Source organism: Beta vulgaris, chromosome 7 (assembly GCF_026745355.1).
Source record: "Beta vulgaris subsp. vulgaris cultivar EL10 chromosome 7, EL10.2, whole genome shotgun sequence".
Classification (NCBI taxonomy): Eukaryota; Viridiplantae; Streptophyta; class Magnoliopsida; order Caryophyllales; family Amaranthaceae; genus Beta; species Beta vulgaris.
The window spans coordinates 29256012-29265125 of NC_079208.1; the positions used below are offsets into that span (position 1 = coordinate 29256012).

Here is a 9114-nt window from a genome sequence, read left to right on the forward strand (position 1 = left end):
TTTTATTTGAGATGTTATGAGAGACTTGCATGTCTCGTAGTTTTGGATGATGTTATGTTCTATTATGTTTTTGGGATGTTCCTTTTTATTAGAATTATAATGATTGAGATATCTCATTTGGAAGCTATGAAACTTTAGTTTGAGGTTGTCTTTATTTATAGTGTTAGAGTAGCATAACCATCCTGAATATTTCCGCTAACGTCTTTTAGTCAATCTAGAGTAGATATTGTTTAGTATCTTAGTAGTAGAAGGATGGGGTGTTAAAGGTGTGTTGGACAAACCATGTATATAGTGCTTGTCTTCCGCTATAACTCGTATAGAGTTGTTTAATATGGGTGCCTTTAAATACAAAGGATACAAAAATATAGAGACAAACAATTAGGGGACATGCATGTGTCCTGTGATATGAGTGCTAGTTTGTGGATAGGAAAAGACTTGACTTATAAAGAGTTACCTATAATACTCTAGACTAAAAGGTGCTAATGTGTGTGCATATGTGTGTGTATGTGTGTGCGACTCGATGATTGACGCTAGAATCCTATGGCTAAGGAGAAAGATGCAATGCTTGACACAATGTTTGAACGATTTAGATACGTAAGGCAAATGTAGAGATGTGACACTAATGCAGAGGTATGACACTAATGCAGATGATATGACACTAATGCAAATGATATGATTTGATCGTTCCATTAGAACGAAGCTCAAATCTTCGTTTGGGAAACTGTTTTTGTAAGAGGAGAAATGGGAAGCCCCCATGGATGATCCATGTAAGTTATGTTTGATTCGAAATGTGGTGTAGTCGTTACAGGTCTAAGTGAGCCCATAAAATATTTAGGATTTCGTATGGGTATGGAGCCCATAATCTTTTGTATGGACTCGTAATGAAATCATAATCAAGGTACGCATGGAGCCCAAGGATAATCTATCCAGTTAATAAATTACGTTGGATTTGAAATATGTTATAGAACGAGCTTTTGTAGCGCTTGAGTTGTATATGCTTCGACTTTTGTAAGCTAAGGGCCTAAGCGAGCCCATAATAGATGCGATGTTGTATCCTTGTGGGTTTTAATCCCAAGATGTCATGTATGGACTCACAATGAAGTCCTTATATTAATAGGCTTGGACTTGAAGCCCATGATTTTCTGGGTGGACCAGTGATGAAGCCCCCAATAAGATGGAGTTGGTGAAGTACTAAGATTGATTAATTGATTTTGAAGATGTTTCGTCACGCTTAGTGGAAGTTTCGACCAAAGATTCCATATAGGGTTCCTAAGGTGAAAAAGACAAGAAAGGCCAAAGAAAATAACACTCGAAAGATGAGGCGCAGTCATAGCGCTGAGTGTTGAAAGGTTATGCTAAGTTTGGCTTAGAAGTGATAATGTGGCTTAGAAAAAGGAAGTGATTAGAATGAGAAAAGGCGGAGTCATAATGAATTGACTCACATAATAAGTAAGCTAATGATGCAGGTTTGAATCCTAGTCTATGTTCTAAGGGTAGGGATGAGCATTTAAAATTCATGATTTGGGGGATCACGCTTTTCTCATGGGCCTAGGTGAGCCTTAAAAATATGTTTTGAATTAAATGGTCGGGCCTCCAAAGAGGTTGCATACGTATCCATGATGGAATCGAGCCAGTCGTAGCTCTTAACATTTAATAGTGGCCGAGCATTTTTCTTTGAATCCATTTGCAATGAATTAAGCATTGATTTGGAAGAGGTCTTTGGCAAGGGTGGATAATGATGTAGGTTTGGTTTGGTTTACTATGGTTGGACCTCGGGGTGAGGTTTACTATGTATCTTTAGCAAAATCAGACCGTTCGTAGTTCATGTTAATCAATGCGAAGGTGCCCTAACTTCTACCTAAGTTACCCTTTTGGGTTTTCGACCTAGCGAGCTTTGGTTTGTCTTTTGTGGCTTATTGGGATGCGGTATGCATGGTTGTCGGAGCAAAGGTTTATTATAGAGGTATGATTTGAATTGTAATGGTTCTTGGTTGTGGACGTCAAGGCCTTTGATGAAGTTCGATGTTTATAATTGAAGGTTGAAGGTTTTGAAAAGAAGGTACATTTGACAAAGCTATTCATGGGCTTATTTACAACACTTTATATTTTGATCTTTTGCAGTCTTTTTTTTTGTTCATCCTTTTTTGCTTCTTTGTTTGTTTTGTTTTTTTGCTTTGATTTTTTTTATGTTGCTCTTTTTTTTTTTACTTGCCCTTTACGTTGAATTGTTGTCAAGTGTACTTCCCATGAGGTAGGTTAAAGGGCGATGAGTGTTATGTATTTAGATATGTTTGAAGTGGAGACACTAGTGGAAAAAGTCCAACTGTTGCCGTCAAAAACGGGCTTATCGCTCCGGTTATGGGCCGCATTGGTTGGACTTGCTGCAGTCCCCATATATTGATTGATCTGGTTCTAAACCAGATAAGTTAATACTGCTGCGATTTTGACCTAAAACTGCAGCAGTTGACCGCCCCCAAAGTTAAATTTGTTTTTTCATTTTTTCATTATTAATCGATATAAAATCAATAGTATAAATCAATACTCATTTTATTATGCTTAATTGAAGCATGTACAAAAAATATTAACTATTGGGATCATAAGAACCAGATTCACTTTGGTCTAGCTTTTCAGTTGTAGTAGACGTGATTCAATCCACTTCAAGTAAAGCAACAGATGCTCCTGCACTTTGCATAACAGCTTTGTCCCTGGACGAACGCAGCCCACTGGTATGATTTGATGGAGCCAATTTCAATTCCAATGACCTATTCCTAAGTTTCCCATAAAAGTTAATGTCATGATGGAATGAAACATACTAGCTTATATTCATCATTTATACTAGCTTTTAGAACGTATATATACTTTTGACATAGTTTAACAAACACTAGTGGAAAATGCCCATCCGATACGGTCAAAACTGGGCTTATTGATGCGGTTTTGGTCCGCATTAAATGGTCTCGTAGCAGTTCCCAAATAATTTACAGCTGCGGTTTTGGGTCAAAACTGCAGCGGTTGACCACCCAGAAAACCATTTTTTGCATTTTTTCATTATTAATCAATACAAAATCAATAATATATATCAATAATCTTTTTGTTAAGCATATTATGCTCAATTGAAGCATAAACATAAATAATTAGATACATAAGAATATTTACTATATTTTTAATATCATACTCAACTATAACTATATACATAAATATTCAAGTTTAAATCATATAGTAGATCATTCCAGCAATGCTTCCACTGGCTCCAACTTTGTCCAAAGAGTATGACATACCAAGACACCATGACCCTGTCACCTTGGTACAAACATCAGGAGTGTTCATCTACTACAAACAACAAAGCATGGCGCTAAGCAAAGAGTATTTCAGTAGTTTTAGATGCAAGACTCAAGACAAACCTACGTACGAGAAGACAGGAAAAGGGTTACAAAACTAAAACCTTGTCACCTTGGTACTAGACAGCATAGTATACAATGATGAACTGCACAGCACAAAGTTCCCTAACACCAACAACAACACAACAATATGCAATACTAGCGAATTCCATTGATTTTCTTCATAGTTCTCTTAAATCATTAATACCATTACTTGGTGGCGTGCTCTATTTTCCCAAGATGGATTTGATCCACTAAATGTCTCCAGTATCCTTGGGGCCTTCATCACCTTATGGAGGAGGGTCAGACTGTGGAGTCTTGTGAAGTTTGCTAACATCGTAGCCTTCCTCGACTGCCTTCTGCACCAGGTCATTGTATATCGATTCTTCTATATGAGGTGTCCTGCAAAGTATCTGTAGAAATAGAACCCCCAAAAACAAAACACACACAATCAGCACATCCTTCTCCTCCCACATATAAGCCTCAATCAAACACTAAACTAAACACCGTTCAAGTACTTCCTTAGTAAAAGAGGTGAGCATGCAATTAATCAACCATGCACTAGTGGAAAAAACCTTATATGTCACTTAGTAACAGATGCGATTTTTGTAAAACCGCATCCGAAAAAATACATTAAAATGGGAAGGAATGTTGAGAATACAATATGATGTGGTTTATTTAAAATCTGATGCTGTTTAGTGGACCACATCAAATTTTTGTTATTTTTCGCTCAAAACCCACATTTGCACCCTTTGGACTAGCACTGAATTAAGGCCCAACATACGAAAATACGGCCCAGCGGACGAACACATTGCGGACGGCCCATACGCGAACATAAATTACTCTCCTAAGGTGGTCATGATCAATTTTTGGATTTTTTAAGGCCATAGTTTGTTCTCCAGAAGTGCATTCGGAACCAATGAAAAAGCTTTTAATTGAAGCATTATGTTTAGTTATGCGCTTATTAAGATGACGTCTTAAAAAAGAAGTTCCACTTGAGGATTTGGCAGTAAAAATGCGCTTACAATGCTTACACTCTGCTTTTTTCAAGCTCTTGTCATCTTTTGTGATTTTGTTCATATCCTTCCATACACTTGAAGTGTGTCCATCAAGCGGTAAATTACTCTCTTCTTCATGTTCTTCATCCTCATCAATGATAGTGATATCCTCATCATTTGAAAATGGTCTCTTTTTTTCTAGAGGATGGTTTTGTCATTATTTTATGCAATTAGAACAAAATACAACTCATAAGATATTTATACTTAAACAAACAAAGTTACAGAATGAAAAAACAGCAACCTTTAGTCCTTTACTAACAAAAACTCATAATAATTTTAGTTTTATAATTTACATTAACTGAAAAAACAACATTATTAAATTTGAAAACACTAGTTAATAATATTAATAGAAGAAAAGAAACAACAAGAAATTGAAAAAGAACAATATTAATAATGAAAAAAACAGCAATATTTCTTCTACAAAAAATAAAATAGCGGTATTAATTTAATAAGCAAGAAATGAAGAAATAACATAATACACTAAAAACGATAGGAATCATAGAATGCAACAAATGAACAAATTGAACAAGCAATAAAAAAATTCGCAACTTACAAACAATAAAAAATTCGAGTAATTAAATTGAACAAAAAAAAGCAAGAAACTGAGAAAGTAGTAATTTCACAAGCAATTAAAAAAATGAGAAATAGCAATTTATGAATTCAACGAGCAAAATCAAACATGAAATTTAAAAAATTATATAAATAAACATGTCATAATTATAAATAATTAAAATGTAACATACCCGAATGAAGAACCAAGAGAAGAAGACAATCGGAAGAAGAAGAAGAAAACTATTGCTTGATGGAACTATGGAAGCTAGGATTTCAATTTCACACTCTTTGTTTTTTGAATTTTGATCACCTCTTTCTCTCTCCTCACTAACTGTACTCATGTACTACATACCCCTTTAAAAAATTTTCCTATTTCAGTTTTTCTTTTTAATATTTTAATTCCTTTAAGCCTTAAGGCTTTAAATAATGGACTAGCAATAATGCATTATACACGCAAGCCCAAAACCCCCTGCTGAGTTATATTCACGGGGAGGGGCGGGCCGAAAATCAGGCCTGCACGCTTGCCAGAATCTAACCCGAAATAAGTCGGGACATTAAGCCCAAGCCCAAAGCCAAGATTCGGGCCACATTTTCATGCCCAAGCTCGCTGATTTTTCGGACCAGGCTCAGTCTGATCAGCTCTACTGTCTCGATAGGCAATGGTAAAGAAACCTGATGATTGTTTGTCGCCTTTTTGATTGATGATGGTCCAAAGACCTAGCGGTTTGGTTATCGCCCCACAGATTGATGATGGTCCGGAGACTTGGCGGTTTGTTTATCGCCTTTCGATTGATGATGGTCCCGGGTGTAATATCCCGAAAATTTAAACCGCCTTAAATTATATAATAATAATTAGTGGCTAAATTTTTTCATTTAATAATGAGTTATAATCGAAATTTCGTTATTTTATGTCCAAGTAATGAATAATTAGTTTGTTAGAATATATATATTTATTAGCCAAGTGTTGCAATAATATCAAATTATGTTAGATTAAATAATTATATTAGTTAAAGCAAGAAAATAATAATAAAATTACCACTAAAGCTTTGCAAGTACTACTCCAATATTAGAACAATTAATGCTATTAAGGATAAAAAGGAAAAGGAAAAGGAAAAGAAAAAAGAGAAAAGAAAAGAAAAAGGAAAAAAGAAAAAAGAAAACTCAGGAAAACCATAGAAACTGTTTCATCAACATTTCAACCCGTTTTCCATTTTTCCTTCACAAGCAACCCAACAATGGAATTGTAATTGAAGACAGATTTTTTTTTTCACAAACAAATTCAACTTCAATTAAAACTTCAATTCAATCCAAACCCACCTAAAAATCCGATATTTTATCAAATCAACCCACCCAAATTTCAGATTTTTCATCAAATCCAACCCATCCAAAATCACAAAATTTAACCATAACAATGGCTATAAATAGCCATGATTTCTCCACAATTATCACTCACTCACAACTCCAATTAAATCCTCGCCGGAAAACCACCACCTTCGCCGGAAAAACGCCCCCAAAAACACCCCTCAAAGCTTCCATATTTTCGCACCACAACTCTCTCCCCTCTGTTTCGGATCAGCCACCGCACCGCCCTCGCAGCGCCGCTGCACTGCCGCGCCTCCTGTGCGCCACCACCACACCTACCCACCGACGCCTCCCTCCTCCCTCGCTCGTCCTCTTTCTCTCTCTCGCGCACCTCACCTTCCCCTATCGCGGCGCAACCACTGCAGCTGCACCGAACCACCGTGGTCGACGAATCTCCGACGGACCACCACCTTGCTGTCTCTCGGTCGGAGCCCCACCCACTGCCAGTCAATCTCTCTCCTCTGCTCTGTTTTCGGTCCTGCTCAATTGAGCAGAGGTATGTTCATTCATACCTCCCTTTGTTTTCATTTTATGAATGTTTGTTTGGTTTAAATTAAATGAGTTGAAGCCCAAACATCATGTTACTCTCTCAATTTAATGGGTCAACATCTCAACAAGCTGAATTTTTTTAATTAAAGCTAATCTACAATATTCATCAACTTATTTAGCTTAATGGACTAATTAATTAGGTTACATTTTTAATTAGTTATTCTAATCAAGTAATAAGAACTAAACTAATTTAGTTAATTATCACCAATGGTTCACCTTATTTTTGTAATATGAAATTGGTTAGACTTACCTAAGTTAGTACATTAGATTATAAATTTATGATAACTATTTATGATTATTTTATTACGAATTGACAAGAAAACTTAGCAATAACGTCACTTAGTAATTATCAATTTACTCTTGTAATCTAAAAATAATAAATGAATATTAGTAGTTATAATTAGTTGAGTTACGATAACTTAAATTATTATAAAACTTGTTGACGCTAATTTACTTATTAAATTGAATAGGTACCTAGTAGTATAAACAAATGATGAGTTAAATTATAATTATAGTAACATAAGTAAAGTTAATTATAAAAGTTGAAATAATGAATCTTTGTAACATCACCAACGACCACTGTTTTAATTTATAAAATGACGAATATGTTTAAAAGGGGCCCTATGACTAGTGGAACGAAGTTTCGAACTAAAGGTTAACAAGAGTATAACATGATCTTAATGTTCAATTTATGAAATACGAAATAGTTATAACAAGACGTTCATACTCACAAATAATGAATTACGACTTAGACGTTAAACTAAAAGAATGCCTTTGACTTTTATCAACCACCAAAGATCTCAATATATTAAACTCCTAAGTACCTCCTACAATGGGAGCATGATGGAAACAGATCAAGAAACTCAAACTTAATTAGAATAAAATATTAACAAGTCTTTTTATTAATCCCTTAATTGATTAGATTAAACGGAAAGGATATTACAGCCTCCCCCGGCTTTCAAGGTTATTAAGCAGGAATCCAGGTAACATCTATTGCTAACACCCACGATCCCTTCGAAATGTGTTTATGAAATGATGTTTATAATTATGTTAAGGATTTTGCATGTGATCTTATATGGATTGTGGGATTAAATTTTTTCGAATGAGTTTCGTAAATGATGATCTTATGACATTATTGATGCTCAAGTGTGATTCATGAAAGATCTATGGCTTATGCCGATGAATGCTAATCGAACGAAACATGATAAATAAAAGTGAAAGAGGTTCTGGCAGTATAATGTTACGCTTATCTACTTTATGGTCGTGCACGTACCTTCGCACCCGCGCTACACCCGAAAAGGGAGCTGGGCTCCTTGAGGGTACCGCATGCTATTTTGGTGCGAGCGGTGTATCCAAAAAGGGACGAGGCTCCTTGAGGATCATCGCATGGTGGTGTATCCAAAAAGGGAGCTGGGCTCCTTGAGGATCATCACATGGTGGTGTACCCAAAAAGGGAGCTGGGCTCCTTGAGGGTCATCACATGTCTATACTCGCCAGTTACCAAGCTAAAAGATGAAAAGATGATGGGAACTTATGAAATATCGAGATGCTATTCATAAATGTTTACTTTGCTATTATTTTATTACGAATTTGAAATATGTTTTACATATTCTCTTCTCCCTGTTTGCAACTAAAATGAATTGAAATGAATTTACGCTGTTAGGGTAGTATGTTACTGAGCTCCGGCTCATGATGTTTTGTTTTCAGTTTTAGGTATGAGCATAGCCATTACAAGTGCGCTGTTAATATGGAACATGTTCAAGGGAAAGTGTGCGGTATTGGTGTTGGAGAAATTATTATTATTATTGGGTCGAGTATTTATGTATAGTTATCAAGGACTATTTAAGGTTGCATTGTATTAGTGGGCCATATCCCACAGGCTTAAGTTCCATTTCCGCTGCTAAGTATGAGCAATTGTGTTTTATTAAGGTTATGAATTTTTGGAGCGTTACAGAGTGATATGAGAGCTGAAACCTAGCCGGAAGTGCGGAGTAATAGACTTTGCACCGCCTAGGTACGATCATTTGGGAAATTAGATATTGAGAGAGTCAAGGTTAATAAATGATCATTTGGGTAATAGAGTCTAAGAAATGAGATGTCGAATGGAAAAGTTATGAGGTTTACGCCTAGGTATGATCCTTTGGGAAATTAGATATTGAGAAACTAAGGCTAATGCATGACCATTTGGGTAATTGAGTCTAAGAATAAGATGATGAATG

The 9114-nt window shown here is 35.7% G+C and overlaps 1 long non-coding RNA gene across 1 annotated transcript; it reads left to right on the plus strand.

The window, feature by feature from the left end:
• The first annotated feature begins 6397 nt into the window (after positions 1-6397).
• On the plus strand, positions 6398-8674 carry LOC130592125 (uncharacterized). The gene is made up of 3 exons (XR_008970313.1): positions 6398-6842; positions 7818-7878; positions 8609-8674. It is a non-coding gene; the product is annotated as an uncharacterized LOC130592125 (long non-coding RNA).
• The last annotated feature ends 440 nt before the right edge of the window (positions 8675-9114 follow it).